The following is an 8,914-nucleotide window of genomic DNA, read 5'->3' as shown; positions in this document are numbered from 1 at the left end:
ATCTAAGATACCTGCCATTAAAATGCCAACATTGGCCACAATTTACAACACRACAGAATGCAAAATGGTGCAGTTATTTCCTATGTCTGATCTAAGAAGTGCAGATGACATGGTAAATGGTGTTTTTTTGGGGTAAATACTATACGTTGTGGCAATATTAAATATCTACTAGATGTGATATAATGCAAGCAATGATAGGAAAAAAGTTTGYGGCCTGATTTTACATCCCAACAAGCACTGAGGGCCAGAAGAAATGCCTCCCATCTGCAGTCAGCTTCGCTTCCATCCTCCGGAGAAAGGCTGAACATCAAACCCCGAGGCTGGTACAGGGCATGAAGAATAGAAAGAGTGGCTAAAGAGAGGAAAACGAGAAAGAAAACAAAGAATAATGAAAACAAAATAGTCACTTAGGGTAGGGGAAGGGAATACAACCCCAAATTACTCACCACTTCTGTAAGGGTTTTCTTTGCTAGGMAAAGTGCATCTTTTGGTGGAAAAGACTCTTCTATGGCCTGTTTTGCTTTGCTAGAGCCCCTGAGCTGCCGCCTGCTTTCAGGATCCTCCCCTGCGTCGCATTCCCCCTTGCAATACAGTTGCCTTGTCAATTTAAATAACATCAGATTTTAGAATTCAGACACATTTTGTGAAGTGAAAATGAGGSCTGGTGACTTCAGAAACCCTGCAAGATCCATCCCACCAGCCGAATCTTTCACTTTTATGGTGTGTCTCTCTGAGTACACGATGGTGGATTTATTATAGCATTCAATTAAAACTCAATGGCAGCTTTTAAAATGTATTACATTACTCTGCACATCAAACATCTCGCTGGAAGCCACAGTTAAATAATACTTTGCTCATTTAAAAAACAACAAAAAAAGTTTTCTGGTACTGTTAAGTTCCTTACGGAGTGCTCTGTAAAAGCAAAAGTATGAAGGATATGAATAATAACATACAGTAAAACCAGAGGGGGAAAAAAGCAGCAAAGAACAGTTCCGTATTATAAGGAGTAGGCTTTTAAATTCAYGTAATGCCATAAACAGAGAGGTAAATCATTCATGATATTTAAATAAATACTTCTGGTATAAGTTTAAAAAACCACAAGTCTATCTTTGTGATCCCAACTGTGGCAAATTTCATGGTTATTCGTATGGAAATAGCTCCTCAAGTGAAGATGTGAATCATGGCTAATGTCATTCCCAGACTAAAACACATGAGAAACAGACTGTCAGGCTACACCACTGATAGTGAGGGGTAGCTAAGCATAATAAAAGAAGCCACGTGCATGTAAGTGTCAATGGGCAGAGAGGTGGTRAGAAAAGGAGCTCTGGGAATCAGCTAGGAAAAATAAGACCCACTAAGCAGGACATGTATCTTTTAAAAAAATATGCACTATTGAAAGTGAGACATAGCTAGAGCTAGATTTCAAATACAGGGGACTTCTTGAGAGGAATATTTTTTCTTATTTTCTTTTTTCTACATTTTTTCCCCTTGTGCTTTCCTATTTATTTCTTAAAGAATAGAAAATTGCAGCTGTAGCCAGTTTGTTTGACTTTCCTTGACTTGAGCAGACCTTCACAGCCTCCCAGTGCATCTCGCAGTGCTCAGCAGGACCTGGCACCTACTAAGCACCAATTTTGAGCAGCRCGATGGAGTTTCACTGCAGGGGATGCTGCTTCCACCAGTATCCAATGGTGACACAAAAATACTGATGGGAAATGTTTGGGCAGGTTCTGGGGGGCTGGTTTTGGTGTAGATCCTTTATAAAAAAAAAGTCAGAGAAGAAAGCACAAAAACTATGCCATAAATTCACTATAACAGTGGAAAAAATAGGTTGGTGTTTATGCAAGAGGAGAGATAGCTGAAGCTCAGGAGAGCTGAGTCACGCCGTGATAAAATAACAGAGTGRTTTAGTTCAAGCAGATAATAACATTTGTCAGAAAGGGGAGAATGAAGGGACTTTGATTCAGACAAACTTTCAACGCAGCACAAAGACATAAGGCTTTTTCCAGCAAATCTCAGGAGGACCTATAAATCCATTTAATACTGAAAAGCAGGACAACAGGAGAAGCAATAAAGCTTTATTAAGCCAGAGGTTAACTGAATGAGTCAAAGAAATGACTCTCGTGGCTACTTTACATTCAGAAACTGAAGTCAGCGAGAGGGCAGGAAGGCAGACCCAGCTCTGCATCCATATCACACAGAGCCAGGGACGAGGTGGCTAGCGAGAACCTTGTCAAACCCAGCGGGCAAGTCCCATCACAGCAGGAATTACGCTGTATATAAACAGGTCGATAATCAGGATGGAAATTTCACATCAGAAATGCAAACGCCTTTTTAAGAGAATTTGCCCCGCATCATCTGAGGAACGCTGCATCACTTTGATGCACTGGTTTTGCACAGCCTGGAGGACATGGGTCACCAGAGACACCTACGAAAGAGCTTCACGTAGAGGAGGCAATTTCCCAGTGCTCGATGCTAATGGGCATCCTTGCAGAGTTTAGCATTCAAAGGYAGCTTTGGAAAAGCCCAACTATCACTTTCCTTAAAGCAGGCATAGCAAGAAGTTTTAAATCAGCCATTTTAGTTCAACCAGCGATATTGCAAAGTCTTTGCTCGATTGCTACTTCAGGGGAGTTTGTCAGAAAACTGGGTTTAAAGAAAAATCTAAAGGAAAGATGTCAAACAGCATTAAAAACGGGAGACTCTTTGGATGAAATTCTCACTGCCACCTGAGGGCACTAGACGAGGCCAGAGAAAGCAAGAGCACGTGGCGCTACGCTCAGATTATTTCTCAGCCTAATTTGCTGAGATTTAGGAGTGCATCACAACAGAATTTATCAATGTTTTGGCACAGCGAACATTACAGAATAAGCTTATGTAATATTCAGCATACTTTGCTCTATGGAGCTTTTTCTAGAATTAATGCATAGCGTGCAAACACGGTGTATCTGCCCAGATGCTGGCATTTATTTACTCCTTTCGCTGCAGCATCAGCAAGACAAATCAAGCTCAGAAGGCGGAAGATTTACGGCATCACRAGGGAAGTTTAAAAGAAAAGAAAGCTCAAGCTCAGAAGGCGCTCAACTGGAAAAGGGAGGTTGGGCCAGGGGTATATTGAGATCATTAGCATTCGTGTCATCTCATAGTGAGACTGTGATTTCCTCCCTGACCCCATCTGTCGGCTGACTCCTATATTTATATTGCAAACATTGGTTTAGAGCACTTGGCGCTTGTGATCCTGACATGCCAAGTCTCCGAGATATTACTGTGTTACTCGGAGCAGGTAGGTTATAGCAAATCAAGGCATGAAAACATTTAACAAGTCTGAACCGTCCCCGAGGAATTAAAATAGCCATCTGTTGCGGCAAGGCGAAGCTAGAGACTTTCCAAGCAGAGGAGAAACGCAATTGTTATTTCCTCCCCGGTATTTGTGACGCCCTTCGGATTAAAAGCAGGTCATCAATGGTGAGCACAGAGCGGTGCTTTCACTTAGCAGAAAGGCTGTTCTCACATTTATCCTGTCCCGCAGCTTGAGCTAACAATCAAATATTTTTGTAAGCTGTTAAATAAGGCCCAAAAAATCTGCCTATAATTCTGCAGAGCCCCGTGCGGCTCTGTTTAYCAATAGTGCTCTGCTTTGCTGGTTCAATAACCTTGCAGGTTGCTCCCCCCGTGCAGAAGGGCATTCCTTGTCATTTATAAGGACAGACGTATTGGAATAGGGGCTATTTTATTTAGCGCATGCCCATTTTGCCTTATTTTTCCAGTGCAGAAGGGATCTGAGCCAAACAAACCATAGAAGCTGCTTTATTTATCTACTGCTATTTACAGGAATAGCATCTCTTTCAGCACTCAAGCATTCGCCTCTGTCTGAGGGTCACACTATTACTTGCTTACTGGTCCCCATGTGACCGAGCTATAGGAAGCTACCGGTCTGAGCTATAGGTCTATCGGAAAGCCTATGGGCAGCGCTTGGAGCTGCACTTGCACTGCAGAGGAACAAGCATCATCCAAGAACCTCTCTTGATGTATTTCATTAGAATAAACCCCTGAAGGAAGGAAAAACTGCCTCAGAAGTCTTTTTTCCACCCCATCCACCCCCCCTCCTTTTTTTTTCCTATTCTTTTAAGTATTGGGTGTAGTGCCCCACCCTAACAGCCAATTTGTAAATCTATAGAAAGCTACACAAGAAAAATATCTAAGCCAGCACTCAACTCTCCCGTACACACCTGAGTTCTTGGCTTGTCTTAGTTCGTTAGGCGTTAGGAAGCTATTAAATATTTATAGCCAAAACACTGGAAATCCGTCACACATGAAATGCCGCATGMCTCCCATGGCAGACGTCATTACCCTTCCCCGACATTGCCTCAGGGGAATTTATTCCCCATCCTCTCCATCGCTGATCTTCTGCTGAAAGGTGTTACCAGGCTGGTAGGATATTTGGGTGGCAAGGAACCCACCAAGTACAATCCGCGAGGGCACTAAACACTCAGTTCAGGGCGGAAGAGGAAACGTGCTAAAGAAAGATTTAAAGAAAGAAAGAGGAAAGATGCTTTTGAAAGATTTCCAAAGCACATTGGTGAAAAGCTGCCTCCCTTCTGCTCATGAAGCAGTCCCTACATTGAGCAGGCCAGGAGAAACACTCTGGAGTTCCACGTGTCCTCAGCACTCTTGTCTCCAGGTCCAACAGGATGATCCAAGCGAGCTAACGTCACACCAAAAGCCCCTCTCCTCCTGCTGGGAGGCAYGTGGAAGGAGATGCTTCCAGACAAGAGCATCAGAGGTCCAAGTGGTCCATGTCCTAGCAGAWGTCCCTATGGCACAGGCAGAGCTTGCTCCCAAAGTCCACAAGTGTGGATCAAACACTGACAGGGACCCTGCTCTTGAGCAGGACGAGTTCCAGGACTGCACTCACTTTGTGGGCCAGTAAAAAGCTGGAAGAAGCTTTTATATTTATATTTAGGTTCTCTTGACTCAACATCTTTCACAAGAGTGAAAATTCTTTGGTCTAATGGCTTAGTTACGAGAATTCAACTTTTTAAATGTGTAACGATAGGCACTAGTCAAAAATAATACCTCTAGGTAAACGCTTGGCTAGCTCAGGAATGTCAGAGAGTCAGGTTAATGCCTTCTACTCACAACAACACACACGGTTTAATCACCACCAGCTTTTCACAAATGCTTCCTAATCTTCACATTTAAACAACAAAAGTCTCTGTCTGTCTTAGCGGGACAGGACGACTGTTTTAGCAGGAAGGGATSCTTGCCATCCAGCAACACCCACTCTTTCCTCCACCCCACGCTTAGGCTGCCTTTAATGTCAGTGCCGTTTTTCAGCGAGTTTCCAAACATTGTGTTGACAGGTTTTGACGGGCTGGCTCACAGATGGAAAAATCACGCCGCTCCTGAAAAATATACGATGCTCATATTTTTGAGAAGTGCACCTAAAAGGATGGAGAGGAGAACACCTTGTGCTTCTCCATCAAAAACCCCTCCRGCTCCTTCCTGCCCGTGACAGCTTGCAAAGGCACCGCTGTAGATCAACCAGGGCACCCAATGTCTTCCCAAGGCCGGATCTTTCAGCCGTGGTCCCTTTACATCACCCAGCTACAAACGCACCGGGAAGCTCGTAAAGAACACTCTGATCTGCTGCTTTTTAAGTAAGAAATGCAGAAGAGAGGTCAATTTAAGAAAACAAAACAGTTGTTACAAGCAGCTGTCTGGAAGTGCGGGTGGCGATTTACATAAATTCATATTCAGACCCCTCAGCTTTTCAGTTGTATAAACAGGGAAGGTTTGCTAAGTGCCCAGGGACAGCTTTGCTGTGATGGGTGCTAAATAAAGACAATTTGTGGTGCTGGTGATGGTTTGTTCCTCGTTCACGGGCTGCCAGAGGCTATTACATGCAACACTTTTCTTCACAAACTCATTTTGGCAGAAAGCTCTTTTAGAGCCGGGCTCAGTGGTCTCTGGGAGCTGTAAGAAATGCCCAATTAGGAGAAAGTTTCCTAGCAATACACTCAGGCTGCAGAGGCGGAGGGGAAGGGCGTTCAGCCCTTGGGAAACTCAAACTTCCAGGGCAGATGTGCTGGAGTTTAATCCTTCTCCTAGAACTGGGTCTTGAGCTGAGCTCTCGCTCACAGGTGATTCTTCAGCATCCCCAAAGATTCATCTCCTTCATTGCCCGGGGAGACACAAGCCCTACACGAGTCTTTGCAGAGGATGGACTCTCACCAATGAAGCGAACAATAACCCTGTTTATTTTGAGATTTCACATTCTTATGTCCTTTCTGGAAAAGGTGAGACCTGAACAGAAGACAAAACAGCTTCTTGTGATGGGAAGAGAGTTCTGAAAACAGGAAAATGGACTCCAGTGTTAAGACCCACCCGCACCCTGGGACTCAGAGGGAAACGTGGCAGTGCTTATTTCTTTTCCCATTTCCAAATTCCTCTTATCCTGCGCAGCAGTCACCCAACKTTGCCCCCTCTCTAAGAAAAACCTAGTTCTGGTTTTACTTTTTCTCTCCAACTGTGGAGGAGACTGAAGGTCTCCTCAGGTGGACATCTGTCCAACACGTCTGTGTTACAGCCTTGGCCGTGCTGTACCTTTCCAGGTATCCTTCCCTTCTCATTTCCATGGTCACCCTTGAGTGGCAGGCTCCTCCACACTAAACAAGCTCTAGTGCAAAAAAAAAAAAAAAGACCCCCAAGTATTCAAAAAAGTTATGTAGTCAGGAGTCAGGAAAGAAGAAGTTGGGATTCAAGATATCACGTCTCTGGATACCACAACAGACCCCTTAGGAAACCACCAAGTGCTGCATAGCAGCAGATGATCTGTCATTTTTTTTTCCCACCATTCTAGAGATTTTTCCCTTCCCAACCTTCTGTAAAACATTCAGCAACAGGGTGGCTTGGTCTGATTCATAGAACAAGCACATTGACAGTTCCCTGCCACTTAGCTTCTCTTGACTCAACATCAGTGCTGCTAAACGTTCCTCTTGCAACTGCATTTCAAGATATTCCACAAAAGTCACCTTTTGAGACAATTCATCTGCATGTTCCTCTTAAAAAAGCTGTATTTTCTGCTCAGAAATTTGTTTAGACACCTTCCGAGCCATTAAAAGGCAATAACACGTTGCTGGAGCAGCAAACGTGACAGCACACTATTTAGCTCTGTCTCTGGAAATCACAGCCTAGATGGCAAAAGCAATATTAATAGTACTGTGAAACATTAATCAATATGTTTTTAAATTAAGTGTTAAGGGTACAAAGCCTTGTGCTGGAATGCACTAAGCTGTACAGTGATATATGAAGCCATGGCTGCAGCCACACTTGAACGTTTAAGATTTGGGACACGTACATGAACCTCATTAAGTAATTCCTGATTGCACTTGCCTATCTTGGTGTATACATACCTCAATATGTGTGTGTAAATGATGAACTGTATCCTTGGGTTTTAGAAGGATGTTTTCTGTAAAGTCTTAAAACACATTTAAATGTCAAGATCCAGGTGAAAGATGAATATTAGGAGGACAGTCCAGTTGCAAGCAGGGGACCCAAGTACAACATCATCTCCTCCAGCTAGCAAACAGCAGGAACCTTCATCAGCAGGTCAGAGGAAATAAGTTAATAGATAAGAAATGAATGACAGGCCTATAAGTTACATCTATTTCCTACAGCTTCTATTTAGTATAAAGGCTCCCAGGGACCATTTAGGATCTACGCTTTGCATGTGGGCAATGACCACAGAAATACAAAACACAAGGGAAAAAATCCCTGGGAAGGCCAGAGCACRGATAAGCTCACCCCAAAATCCCTTCTGAAGCTTCAGCTCAGAGGGCAAATAATTATTTCCTATTGCAATGCCCTCACGCTGCATTTTTGGAGATAGCATATGAGCAATGTGTCACCAGGTATACCATAAACCTCACTGAGCATATCTAGAAAATATCCAGAAAATCTGAGAGGTTTTTCTCCTCTCAGAAGCTGGAGTTGCACTTAAAATGGAGGAGAAAAAAAATCTATAAAGATGTAGAATATTCATTCAGAAGACAAATTTTACATTTTTCTACATTTCTACAGAATCTACGCTAGAAAAAWAAAACTCTAGATTTTCAGTAGGGTAAAGAGATTATGCATACTTTTCTGTTATTTTTACACCTACATGTAAGTCATTAAACTGATAAAACTCGTAATGGTATTCATTAAATTTCAACTTTCAGATGCATAACCCACTCTCCCACTCATTTTCCCTATCCTGATATTAGATAAGAGCTACAGAAGACCATTAACACGCTGAAATGTTTTCATGCAGGGAACAAATTATCCCACAGAAAATAATGTCTCACTTAGGAGCACCTTTCTCTCTGGCCAGCCACCACTTTGCATTCTTGCAAAGAAAGGGAAAAAGAGAATAAAAACTAAACCACAAAAGCCTGCGYGGAGGCTGAGGAGCTATAATGCTATGGCAGAAACCTGCACCCTCAAACCCTTCTCTGCTAGAACGTTGAAATAATTGCCTTTTTGCTTCAAAAATACACACGAGGATAAAATAACTGCCAACTGATGCACAGATTGGTTCTTATTTGGGCTGCTGCTGTGCTTAAATTAATTTTCTCAGGTTCTGCTTTCTTTTTCTTCCCCCTTTAGCCGTCTGTGAACAATGGCATCATGAAACAGCCCAGCTCACAACACGGTATAAGGAGGCTCATTAAAATGCAGCCTCATTAATTACTTTTGAAATTAAGTTATACTGGCTATCACTATCTCAGTGCTTCAGATTCCTCAAGCATACATAAAAGAAAAGTTATTATCTCACCTCCAGAAAGTGCTTAAAGATTAATAACAGCAAGAGGCTAATACCAGATTCTATGAGATACACGAGGAAACACAATCAATGCATATATATATATAT

This window comes from Nothoprocta perdicaria, unplaced genomic scaffold (assembly GCF_003342845.1).
Source record: "Nothoprocta perdicaria isolate Ctin4 unplaced genomic scaffold, notPer1 scaffold_10, whole genome shotgun sequence".
Classification (NCBI taxonomy): domain Eukaryota; kingdom Metazoa; phylum Chordata; class Aves; order Tinamiformes; family Tinamidae; genus Nothoprocta; species Nothoprocta perdicaria.
This window is presented reverse-complemented; position numbering follows the sequence as displayed.